The sequence below is a fragment of the Solanum dulcamara genome, chromosome 8 (assembly GCF_947179165.1).
Source record: "Solanum dulcamara chromosome 8, daSolDulc1.2, whole genome shotgun sequence".
NCBI lineage: Eukaryota > Viridiplantae > Streptophyta > Magnoliopsida > Solanales > Solanaceae > Solanum > Solanum dulcamara.
In genome coordinates this window covers 37600229-37613296 of record NC_077244.1, presented here as the reverse complement: position 1 = coordinate 37613296, position 13068 = coordinate 37600229, and positions in this window count along the sequence as shown.

Sequence of the window (13068 nt, the reverse complement as noted above, 5' to 3'; positions counted from 1 at the left end):
AAAACAAGCAACCAACTTTAAGTTACAACCCATGGTGTCATGAATGGATCAACTCTCACAAATAAATACATAAATACATATACACAAGTACCCCATGGATCATATACATGTCCCAAAAACTACTACAAAATATACATGTCTATTTGCAAATGTGATCTTCCTTAAATCTCCCAAAGCTTTATTTCCAATGGCCAACTTCAAGCATCTGCTCAGATATTTCCTATGATAGAAACAACTATCACTAAGCATAAATCTTAGTGGTTCAAAACTACAAGTCTGAAGCCTTTAGGTTCTCTAATTAATTTTTTCAAGTCATGAGTAGCACAAATGTACACATAATAAATAAATTAAGCCAATAAATATATCACGAGTATCAAGTTCTATATTTAAAGTTTTAAGTGTCAACAATTCATAGAACCACATTTATGAGATTAAGCACAAAGTTTCGCCCAATATGTATGTCATGCCGTCACACCAAACACGATCAAGTATCGAGAAGGACCGGAGCCCTGTATCAAGAAGGGTAAAGACCGAATAATCAAGAGAACCAAGAACCATATTAAAAATGGCTTTCTAATTTGTACTCAAAATGGACAACTTCCATACTTAAGATGAACTAAAACTCCATAATCAAGATGTCAAAGGTTTTGAATCAACAGGCATGCCAATAGTGACAAAGTCACAGCCACAAGAAGGACAAAGTCCACAAGAATGTCAAGTGATTGACCAATCCGTATAAGTGGGCGAGTTAAACAGGTGTCTTGCATGTCTCCAAGATAACAACATGATAATACAAAGTATCAAGAAATAAACAAATTCACAAGATAGGCTTCCAAATATACAGCAAGTAAAAAGAGTAGAGTACAATTTTATACACAAACCTCAGCCTTTTAGCATAAGAGTTCAAACCGTAGACCAACCAGTGTCTCAAGTTCCTCAACTTGTACAGAATATAAATAACCTTAAAAATACCATTAGATGCCCTCTTTAATTTCAAAAATCTCCATAATATTGACATAAAACAAGATTTATCATTAAAAATAAGCCTAGAATGTTTTCAACCAAAATATGTTACCAAAATAGAAAATTCGATAGGCCAAATACTTTAGGTTGTATTTAATTTTAAAATTGAAAACGGAAAAACAGGACTTTATGTCCTCATGAAACATTTAGATATATGTCCTAAGTTTGCAACCCAAAAGAAAGCACCGCAAAACACATTTTATACAAAAAGATATCATTAAAAAATTAACAGTTATACATGAGGCATTTTTAAATCAAGAATCTGGACAGAACTTGTCCTATGTTTCATCTCTTTTTTTGACTTAACAACAACAGATATAGATAGGCCCAAACATAAATATAAGAGTTGTAGGTACATGTTTTATCTTTCCAAAATATATTTATTTACTAAAACCAAAGGTCTACAAAATGAGATATTCAATAATTACTACTAGCTACATAGTCTCAAAAATAGATTTGAACACTTACCACAAGAGAGGGGTTCCTTTGGATTCTAGTTGAAAGGATAAGTTTTCTTGGTGAATTTGTGAGATATTATTCTGGAGAGAGGTTTCAAAGGCTTTGCTTATCTTGAAGAAACCAAAATTGTGAGAGGAGATGTAAAAGAAGTCTTCCAAAGTGACATTTACTACTTGGCATCTCCTGAGAAAAAGGTGGTTGGCCAAAACGTAATAGTGGGCAGCCCAAATGCATACATATATGCATATATATCTATATATAAGCTTTTTTTTATTTTAAGGGTAATTCTAATTAGTAGTTTACATAAATACCTCAAAAAGATCCCCTACACTACAATCGCAATCAATGGTAAGCAAAATTTAAAATCTCACAAAATTTCAAGTTCATAAAAAGTGAGTAAAACATAATATATTTACTAAGGAGTTTTGCATCGAAGTGTGAATAAAATCTTATATAATTAAGGGCATTACAACTCTCTCCCCCTTAAGAAGTTTTATCTCAAAATTTACCTTATTTTAGTCCTGGAACAAGTATGGATATTGGGTCCTCATGTCTTCTTCTTGCTCCGAGGTGGCTTCTTTTCCAAAAGGTTCCTCCAAAGTACCTGTACTAAAGGGATTCTCTTGTTTCTAAGTTGCTTCATTTCACGAGCTTGAGTCAGGATGGGTTCTTCATTATACGTCAAATCTGGATTAACCTAAATAGATTCAACTAGAAGAATATAAGATGGATTAGAACGATATCTTCTGAGCATCAAAACGTGGAAGACATTGTGGATCTTGTCCAACTCAGGAGGCAAAGCTAATTTATATGCAATCGGTCCCACTCTTTCTAGTATCTTATAATATCCAATAAATCGAGGACTGAGTTTTCCTTTTTGGCCAAATCTCAGAATCCTTTTCCATGGAAAAATCTTTAAGAATACTTTATCGCCAACTTGATGCTCAATATCATGCCTTTTCAGGTCAGAATATGACTTTTGTCTATCAAAAGCAATCTTTGGATGATCCCTAATCACTTTTACCTTATCTTCTATTTGTTGCACAATTTTACGACCAATAAGCTTTCTCTCACTAACTTCACTCTAACAAAGAGGGGTCCGACATTTCCTTCCATATAAGGCTTAATAGGAAGACATTCCAATACTTGCCTGGTAGATATTATTGTAAGAAAATTGTATCAAAGCCAAGTGTTTGTCTCAGCTACCCTCAAACTCAACAACCCAAGCTCGAAGCATATCTTCCAAAATTTGTATCACTCTTTTCGACTGTCCATCCATTTGGGGTGGAATGAAGTGCTAAACTTCAACTTAGTACCTAAGGCTTCCTACAAACTACCCCAAAATCTAGATATAAATCTTAGGTCTCAGTCAGATACAATGGAAATAAGGACCCCATACAGTCTTACAATCTTATTAATGTATAATTCTTCTAACCATACAAGTGGGTAATCCATTTTGACTGCCAGGAAATCAGCACTCTTTGTTAGTCTATCCACTATCACCCATATTGCATCATGATTTATTTGGGTGAGAGGAAGTCCAGAAACAAAGTTCATAGTTGTCCATAGTTATTCTCTCCTATTTCCATTCAGGTATAGACAGGGGTTGTAGCAACCCAATTGGAACCTGATGTTCTTTCTTTACTTGTTGACAAACTAAATATTTTAAAATAAACTCTGCAATGTCTTTTGTCATACCATTCCACTAATAGTGTTCTTTGATGGTTTGGTACTTCTTCGTACTTCCAAGATGCATTGCAAATGGTGAAGTATGTGCTTCATTCAATATTTCTCTCCTCAATTTGTCATTATTAGGAATGCATAACCTATTTTGGTATAACAAGACATCATGCTCCTTTAATGTAAAGTCTTTCTTTTCCCCATTTTGAACTTTTTTGGTCAATTTTATGAGTTTCTCATCTAACTTTTGTAGTACTTTCACCTGTTCACGCAATATTGGCTTGACTTGCAAATTATCCACCACCGAACCATACGAATCAAGTGTAAAATGGAAATTCATGACTCTTAACTCTAGCAGCAAAGGCAAAGGATTCAGATGCAAGCTTATGAAGGATTTGCAACTTAAGCCGTCTACAACCACATTTTCTTTACCTGGGTAATAGTCAATCTTGCAATCATAATCTTTGATGAGTTCAAGCCATCTACGTTGTCTTAAGTTCAGCTCTTTTTGTGTACCCAAGTATTTTAAGCTTTTGTAATTAGTGAATATATGACACTTTCTCCATACAAATAATGCCTCAATGTCTTTAAGGTGAACACTATAGAAGCAAGTTCTAGATAATTCAATTCATGTGGTTTAAATTTCTGAGAGGCATAAGAAATAACTTTCCCTTATTGTATCAAAATATATCCCAAACCACGATGAGAAGTGCCACTATATATCATGTTCTTTTTTCCCTCCATTGATAGAGTAAGTATAGGAGCTTGTGGCAACAAGGATTTGAGCATTTCAAATCTCTCTTGGAACTTGTCATCCCAAGTAAACTTTACTTCCTTCTTCAAAAGTCTAGTCAAAGGAGAGGTTAAAATAGAGAACTCTTTCACAAACCTTCTATAGTATCCTGCTAAACCCATGAAACTTCTTACCTCAGTAGGAATTTTGGGAGTTTTTCATTCAACAATTGCTTCAATTTTACTAGGATCCACCTTCACACCTTCGACTGACACAACATGTCCCAGAAAAGTCACTTCATTAAGCTAAAATTCACACTTTGAAATTTTAGCATAAAGTTCTTTCTCCTTCAAAGTTTGTAAAATAATCCGTAGATGTTTATCATGCTCTTCTTTACTCTTGAAATATATTAAAATATCATCTATAAAGACCAAAAATTGATCAAAATAAGGTTTAAATACTTGATTCATTAGATTCATGAATATTGTAGGAGCATTAGTCAATCCGAATGGCATCACTAAGAATTCATAATGACTGTATCAAGTTCTAAAATCAGTTTTAGGAACATCTTCCTTTATAACACACATGGTGATACCCATACCTTAAATCAATCTTTGAAAATAAATTGGCATCCTTCATCTGGTCAAACAAATCATCAATCCTTGGTAGCGGATATCTGTTCTTGATTGTTATTTTTTTCAATTGTCTATAGTTAATACAAAATCTAAGAGTGTCATCTTTCTTCTTCACAAACAACATAGAGGCTCCACAAGGAGAAACACTTGGACGAATAAAACCTTTCTCAAGAAGTTCTTGCAATTAAGTTTTCAATTCTCTTAATTCTGCAGGAGTGATAGAAATAGGAGTAGATCCAAGAATAAGCTCGATCAGAAATTCAACTTCTCTTTCCAGTAGCAACCCAGGAAACTTTTCTAGAAATACTTCAGGAAAGTCACACATAGTAGGTATATCTTTAAGACTAGGACTCTTCACACGTGTATCAATTATGTAAGCAAGATATGTACTACAACCTTGAAAAATCATCTTTCTTGCTAAGGCCACAGACATAATATTAGATGCCAATGATCTTTCACCTTGTACAATAATGTGTGAAAATAAAGAATTCTTAAAAGTCACATGCTTTGACCTACAATCCACTACTACATGATATTTCTAAAGCCAATCCATGCCGATAATAATATCAAAATTGTGGAAAGGCATTTCAATCAAATTAGCAGGAAAGACCAGGTTTTGAATCACGAAGGGAAAAGCTTGGTAAATTCGATTACAACCAACTTTGTGAACCAAAGGACTTTCAACAAGTACATCATAGTTAAGTCTCACAGATTTCACATTTTCAGAAAGAACAAGTGATGAACAAATATAAGAATGTGTAGAACTAGGATCAAATAGTGTAAACATAGATAAGCTAAATAAGTGGAAGTTACCAACAACCACGTCTTGTCCCTCTTGATCATCTCTCTGCCTCATAGCATTCGTGCAGTAGCTCTTGACCCGCTAGCTTGATTTGCTCCAATTTCCCCTCATTCTTGGTTGTTTTTAGGCCTTGCACCTCTATTGGTTTGAGGAGGATTATTAGAAGACTTCTGAACTGAGCCCTCAGTGTGCAAGAGAGGAACATTATTAGGATTAGGACAATCCTTCACTTTATGATCAAAGCTTCCATAATTAAAATATGCACCAGAAGCTCTCCTGCAAGTACCATAATGATTCTTTCCATATTTTTCACAAGTGGGAATGTGAGTCTTGCCTTGGCTATAACTCGGAGTGCTAGCTGTAAAAAAAATTTGATCTGTTTTGCTTCTGTTAAGCTAACTTGTTGACGTTACCAGCCTTAGAATCATCAAACCTTTCCTTTTTGGATGGACCTCCAAAATCTAACCTAGGCTTCCGGAATCAGTTCTCATGTCTACTAGCTTCTTCCTTATCAAGTCTTTCCCAAGTGAAAGAAGCAGAAAATAATTTTAAAAAGTTTTCATATTGTAGAATCGCCATATTCTTTCTAATGGAATCGTTCAAGCCATCTTCAAACCTCCGGTATTTATCTTTTTCCTCATTAATAATGCCTCAAACATAATGAGAGAGTCTAAGAAATTTTTGTTAATACTCAGCGATAGACATGCCTCATTGCCTTAGATTCAAAAACTTCTTTTTCTTAGCATCACAATAAGCAGATGGGACATACTTCATACGAAATTCTTTAAACAAAATTGGGAGTTTTTCTTTTGTATTTGGCACACTTACGCACCAATCATAAGCATCCTTCTGCAATAATGAGATGGCATACTTGAATTTGGCAACATCTGAACACTCGAATTGCTCAAACACCCTCTCTATGTGCTCAAGCCATTGTTCATCATTAGTGGAATCAACCGTGCCTTCAAACTCAACTCCACCCATTTTAACCCATTGGGATCATGAATCATTTCAGCCATACGGTGGAAGAATTCCTCCATCTATGGAAAAAGAGGATTCATAACTTGAGTACTAGGGCTTATGTGAGAATGTGGACCAACTCTTACTCCTTGTTGGTTTCCAACACCAGATCCACTAGTATGGGGAATATATTGATCTGAGGACTGTTCGTCAACCCCTTCTAGTGTATGAAGTTGGAATAAGAATCACCTATACCTTCATGAGCAGCTTTCATAGGTCTATAAGAAGAAGAGGCTATAACTTAACTCCTTCAAAAGTGAAGATCACATTGCAGTAGGGACATGGATATGATGCATATGCAATTTATATGCATTAAATATACTATTTACCATATAGTGATCAAATAATATAGCCAAACCTTCAAAAAAAAAAGTATGCAAGCAAATCACAACAAAAAACCTAGAACCACAAATCTAGGCTTTGATACCAACACTTGTAGCGATCCTTTTGGGAGGATACTACTACTTAAAAAAGACTGTATATAATACTCATCCTGTAAGACATATTTATATAATCTAGTAGTAAAATTTGGCTCATTTAAAAATAATTAAAGGTGTAAGATTTTAGCAATTTTAAAATTCTTTGTTCTCAACTAAATCAAATAAAAGTTCTAATTTTGGACGAGATGACTTTTCAAAATTAAGAAAATAACTTACGAGACATCCATGTATCATTCCATATCACTACAATTCATGCTATAAACTATTACCAACTTATAAGTACCAAAGTTAATAATTCATGCTTCAAAAAAATATTCCAACTCCTACGGTAAATTTAGTACATCATAAGACTTGGAATTTACATGCCGCAAAATAACAAAACAAGCAACCAACTTTAAGTTACAAACCATGGTGTCATGAATGGATCAACTCTCACAAATAAATACATAAATATATATACACAAGCACCCCATGGATCATATACATGTCCCAAAAGCTACTACAAAATATACATGTCTATATGAAAATGTGATCCTCCTTAAAGCTCCCAAAAATATTATTTTCAATGGCCAACTTCAAGCATCTGCTCAGACATTTTCTATGATAGAAACAACTATCGCTAAGCATAAAGTTTAGTAGTGCAAAACTACAAGTTTGAAGTCTTTAGGTTCTTCAATTTATTTTCTCAAGTCATGAGTAGCACAAATGTACACATAATAAATAAATCAAACCAACAAATATATTATGACTATCAAGTTTTATATTTAAAAGTTTAAGTGTCAATAATTCATAGAACCACATTTACAAGATTTAGCACTATGTTTCACCCAATAAGTACGTCATTCCATCACAACAAATATGATCAAGTATCAAGAAGGACCGAAGCCCTGTATCAAGAAGGGTAGACCCAATAATCAAGAGAACCAAGAACCATATTAAAAATTACTTCCTAATTCGTACTCAAAATGGACAACTTCCATACTTAAGATAAACTAAAAATTCATAATCAAGATGGCAAAGGGTCTGAACCAAGAGGCATGACAATAGTGACAAATTCACAGCCACAAGAAGGACAAAGTCCACAAGAATGTCATGTGATCAAGCAATCCGTATAAGTGGATGAGTAAAACAAGTGTCTTGCAAGTCTGTAAGATACCATCATGATAATAAAAAGTAACAAGAAATAACCAATATCACAAGATAGGATTCCAAATATAACAGCAGGTAACAAGAGTAGAGTACAATGTTATACATAAACCTAAGCCTTTTAGCATACAACAATCTACACGACATCAAGAGTTCAAACTGTAGACCAACCAGTGTCTCAATTTCCTCAACATGTACACGATATAAAGAAACTTGAAAATACCATTAAATGCCCTCTTTAATTTTCAGAATCTCCATAATATTGATATAAAATAAGATTTATCATTAAAAATAAGCCTAGAATATTTTTAACCGAGTTATGTTACTATAATAGTAAATTCGTCAAGCCAAGTACCTCAGGTTGTATCTATATTTTGAAAATGAAAACGGCAAAACTGGACTTTATGTCCTTCATAAAACTTTTAGATCTATGTCTTAAGTTTGCAACCCAAAATAAATCACTACAAAATACATTTTGTAAAAAGCGATATCATCAAAACACTAACAGTTATACATGAGGGATTTTTAAATAAAGAATTTGGACAGAACTTGTCCTATGTTTCATCCTTTCTTTTGGCTTAATAATTATAGATCTCGGCCCAAAATTAAATATAAGAGTTGTAGGTACGTGTGTTAGCTTTCCAAAACATTTTTTTTGAGAACAGACCCTACACGAGGCTCCCACCTCTCATGCACAGCCAGGGGTTAAGCAACACCCAAAGCCTTATTATACATAAAAAGGAAAAGTACAAGGAGGGAGGCATAAACCTTACCTCTAAACTTAAGTTACTTCATAAGTCGGCTAACCTACTAAGGTCGGCTAACTCATCTCCGATATAAAAAAGTGCTATCTAAGAACTATAAAAGCGATAAACCTATGAGAGGACCCCTCTAGATACACTGCAACTAAGACAAACATAAATGAGGGAGACTCTCCCTTCCATGTGGATATAAGAAAGTAACCTACACTAGTCATATTCAAATAAGCTATATATTATACATAGCTAAAATAAAGAAGAGCAAGTATACAAAACTTCTATTTTGCATGAATCGAGAACATCCTTTTCATCTTTGTCCTTCTTAGTCTTATCATACCAAGTCTGTCCATGAAAAAAGATTGTAACATGCATAGGATGTATAGATTACTATAGCTCAGAGTGATATGAGTTGATATAGTTTATGTAGGCTACTGCAGGACTATAGCTCTGGAAGTTGTTAGAAGCTCAAGTGCAACAGCTTTGGTGGAGCTGCAGGTTTGAGGTGTGAAGGTGCATGTCTGCACTTTGCTGCAGCTCAGCAACTTATTAAAAGGAAGATGCAGCTCAGCAACTACAGGATGACCAACTGAGGATGCAGATCAGCCCTGTAGCTTGGAAGATTGGTGAGCTTGCCCAGCATGCCCTACAGCATGTTGGACTCTGCATGAACTGGAAGAGTGTAGCAACTCTATAGAGTGCTACAACTCTTTATTATACCTGTACAAGGAAATAAACCTGGTGGCATTCCTAATATTAGCCCAAGAGAGGCAGTTCAGCCCTACAGCTGCACAATAAAAAAAGAGGTAAATTCTACTCTATGAAAGCAATAAACAAGAGAGACTCTACCCTTTACATTGGTCCTAACTAAGAATCTTCAAAGAAGCTATAACTATAACAAGAGACAAATAAGTTGAAGAAAAAGTTAGAACATAAAAGAAAAATTACATATGAGAACTCAAGGTGGTTTCTTGATCTGCTTGAGTCTTCTTCTTCTAAAATTAGACATGCCTAACTTGTCTAATTCCATATGTGTTCTAGCTTCTTTGGGAAGATCTTGATTTGTGAAATAGAGTTTTGGAGAAGTACATTTATGACTATGTTTGGACAAAGCATCAGCTGTGAAATTGGCTTCTCTAAAGGTGTATTTGCATTTGAAAAATTGGAATTGGTTGATGATGTTATTCAACTTTTCCAGCAGCTCTTTGATGGACCAGGGGCTTAGCTTCTTATTGCAGCCACCTGATTAGAAGCTGAGAATCAACTTCCAGAATTACCTATGTATAACCAAGATGAACACACCAAGATAGACCAAAAATTACAGCCTTAATCTCTGTCTGGTTGTTAGTTCCTGCACCCAAGGGCATAGCATAGGCAAAAATGAGATCACTATGAGCATTTCTAAGGATTCCTCCTCCCCCAATGTTGCCAGGGTTGTCAAGGGCACTTCCATCTGTGTTCAGTTTCACCATGTGATCAGATGGCTTAGTCCAGCAAATAGGAGTGATTTTAACATCATGGTAACATTGGTCTGTCAAAAAGACCAAGTCCCTCCAATTTTTTGGCTAATTGATATAAGGAAAAGCACTGTTGAGCATGTGAGATATGTCCTTATAGAAAGAGAACTTGACTCTTGCAAGATTAGGTTGCTTCCCACCATACTTGGATTTACATCTATTCTTCCAAAGGTTCCAACAAATGAAGATGGGAACAGCTTGTAAAATGAGCCTGTGGGCCTTATTTTTGTGCTTTAAGGTCCACCACCTCATTAACAAGTTTCTAAGAGGTGTGTACTTCTTATTAATGCCTAAAGAGTCAGAAAATACCATCCAAATACTTATGGCAAAGGCTCCTGAACAAAGATGTGGTCTATGGTGTCTTGGCCAGGGCTGTAACAGCAGTAGCACTGAGAGAGGGGCTTTCCAAACCTGGTAAGCTTCACATTAGTGGGAAATTTCCCTCTAATGGTTCTCCAGATCAGGAAGGAACATTTGAAAGCGATGAGCTTGTGCCAGTTACAAGTGTTGAGTCTAGTCTTGGGTCTTTTATCTCTGATAAGCTCTCAAGCAGTAGAGCAACTAAACTCTAGTGCTATTAAGATTCCAGCAAGGTTGGTCTTGTTTGGAAGGTTGATAGTTGATGTGGGTATCTAATATGGTAGATACAAACTATGGAGGGGCTTTTTGATGATAATATCAACATTCCATTGACCATTGATTATGAAGGCTGAAACATGAGTGTTATTGAACCTGCAACTGGTAGTAGAGAAGTATGTTAAAGGACCAACACCCAGCCAACTGTCCCACCAAAAGAGACAAGAACCAGACATAAGTTGCCATTGAATATTGGGCTCTATGCTGTGCTTATTGTTCATCAGATGCTTCCAAGTTAAGGACTGACCAGTATGCCATTTCTTGGTGATGATATTAGCCCTCTGACAATACTTAGCTTTAAGGAAATCTCCCCACAAAGTGTTCTTTGTTCTAAGTATCCACTATTGCTTGTATTGAAAGGATTTAGCCACATCAGAGATTTGTCTTACCCATATGCCCTCCTAATCATAAGGGAAGCTCAGGTTCTTCCAAAAAGACCAGTGGTACGTCCTCTTGTCATTCTTCCAGCCCCAGAAAAAATTAGCAGTGATACTCTGAATTTGTTTGATGGTGGTTGAGGGAAGGGTACTAGCTAAAAGAAGGTGTACTGGCATGGATTGGTTGACATGCTTGAAAAGTATAGCTCTTCCTCCATAGCTCAAAATCTTTGCATGCCATCCAGTGATCCTGTTTACTACCTTAGCAATGAGGTCTGAGTAGTAAATAACCCTTTGCCTACCAATATAGATAGGGCATCCTAGGTAAGTTATGGGGCTATTCTTTTAGTTGAAACCAGTAATACTCTTGATCCTCTTTATAGTAGGATTAAAGGCATTGGAAGGGACCATGAAGTGGATTTTATGCTTGTTGATCAATAGTCCAGAGACCTTTTCATAAGCACCTAAAGTCTCCATGATAAGATGCAAGGTCTATTTTTTTCCAGAGGCAAAAATATTGATATCATCAGCAAAGCTAAGGTGATTGATCTGAGGGCCATTTTGAGCCATATAGAAGCCATGGAATTGAGGGTGATGTTGAATCTTGTTCATGAGTCTAGAGAGCACTTTAGCACCAAGGATGAATAAGGCAGGGGAAAGAGGATCACCCTATTTAAGACCCCTTGTAGAATGGAAGAAACCATGCCTTGAGCCATTAACTATGACTGAGTACCAATTATCAGACATAATTCTCTAATTCATGTCAATGAATCTTTCACCAAATCCCATTCTTCTCAAGACCAGACAAGTGTAGGACCAAGAGACCCTATCATAGGCTTTGTCTATGTCAAGCTTGATCACAACATTGCCTCTTATGTTAGGATTTTTGATCTGGTGGATTATTTCCTAGGCAAGCATGATATTCTTATAAATGCTTCTATTTTTAATAAAGCCTGACTGGTTAAGGTAGATGAGAGTAGGAAGAATAGGGGCAAGTCTTAGATAGAGAAGTTTGTAAATGATTTTGTTGGTAAAGTTACTAAGACTTATGGGCCTAAATTCATTGATTTTGGTAGGATGATTAACTTTAGGTAGAAGAACCAGGCAAGTATGGGTGAAGTAATTAGGCATGGTTTGTCCACAAAAGAAAGAATTGACTATACTGAGAAGGTCTTCTTTGATGATATCCCAGCACACTTGGAAAAAATTTCCATTCATCCCATCTGGACCAGCAGTTGAATTGGGATTCATGGCAAATATAACAGTTTTCAGCTCCTCCATAGAAGGCAATGCTTGGAGGTCTTAATTGTCCTTGTCAATAACCATGGGAGAGATACATTGAAGGGCCTGCTGGTGGATGTACTTCTCCTCCCCAGTAAAAATTTGTTAAAAATGCTCACAAGCTGCTTCAACAATTTCAGCATCACCTTGCACCCAAGAGCCTTTCTTATTTCGGATTCTGTGAATGTACATCTTTTTTCTCCTGCCTCTAATCAAAGCATGAAAATATTTATAGTTCATATCACCTTCTTTGAACTATTGTAGCTGAGTCTTCTGTCTGAGAATAACATCTTCCATTTTCAGGTATCTAATGTACTCAGCATTGATAGCATGAAGCTTGGACCTATTTTCAGTGGAATTCATGTTAATCAGGTCTTCTTCAGCTTGTCTAACTTCCTCCTTATACTCTTTAACCTTTGCATAGATGTCTCCAAACTGGTTTCTGGACCAACTACTAAGAGTAGTAGCAAGTCTCTTCATTTTTTGGTGAAAGACCCACATTGGATTACCCCTTATAGATCTGCTCCAACAATCCTTGACAATGTCCATAAAGGAAGGTTGTTC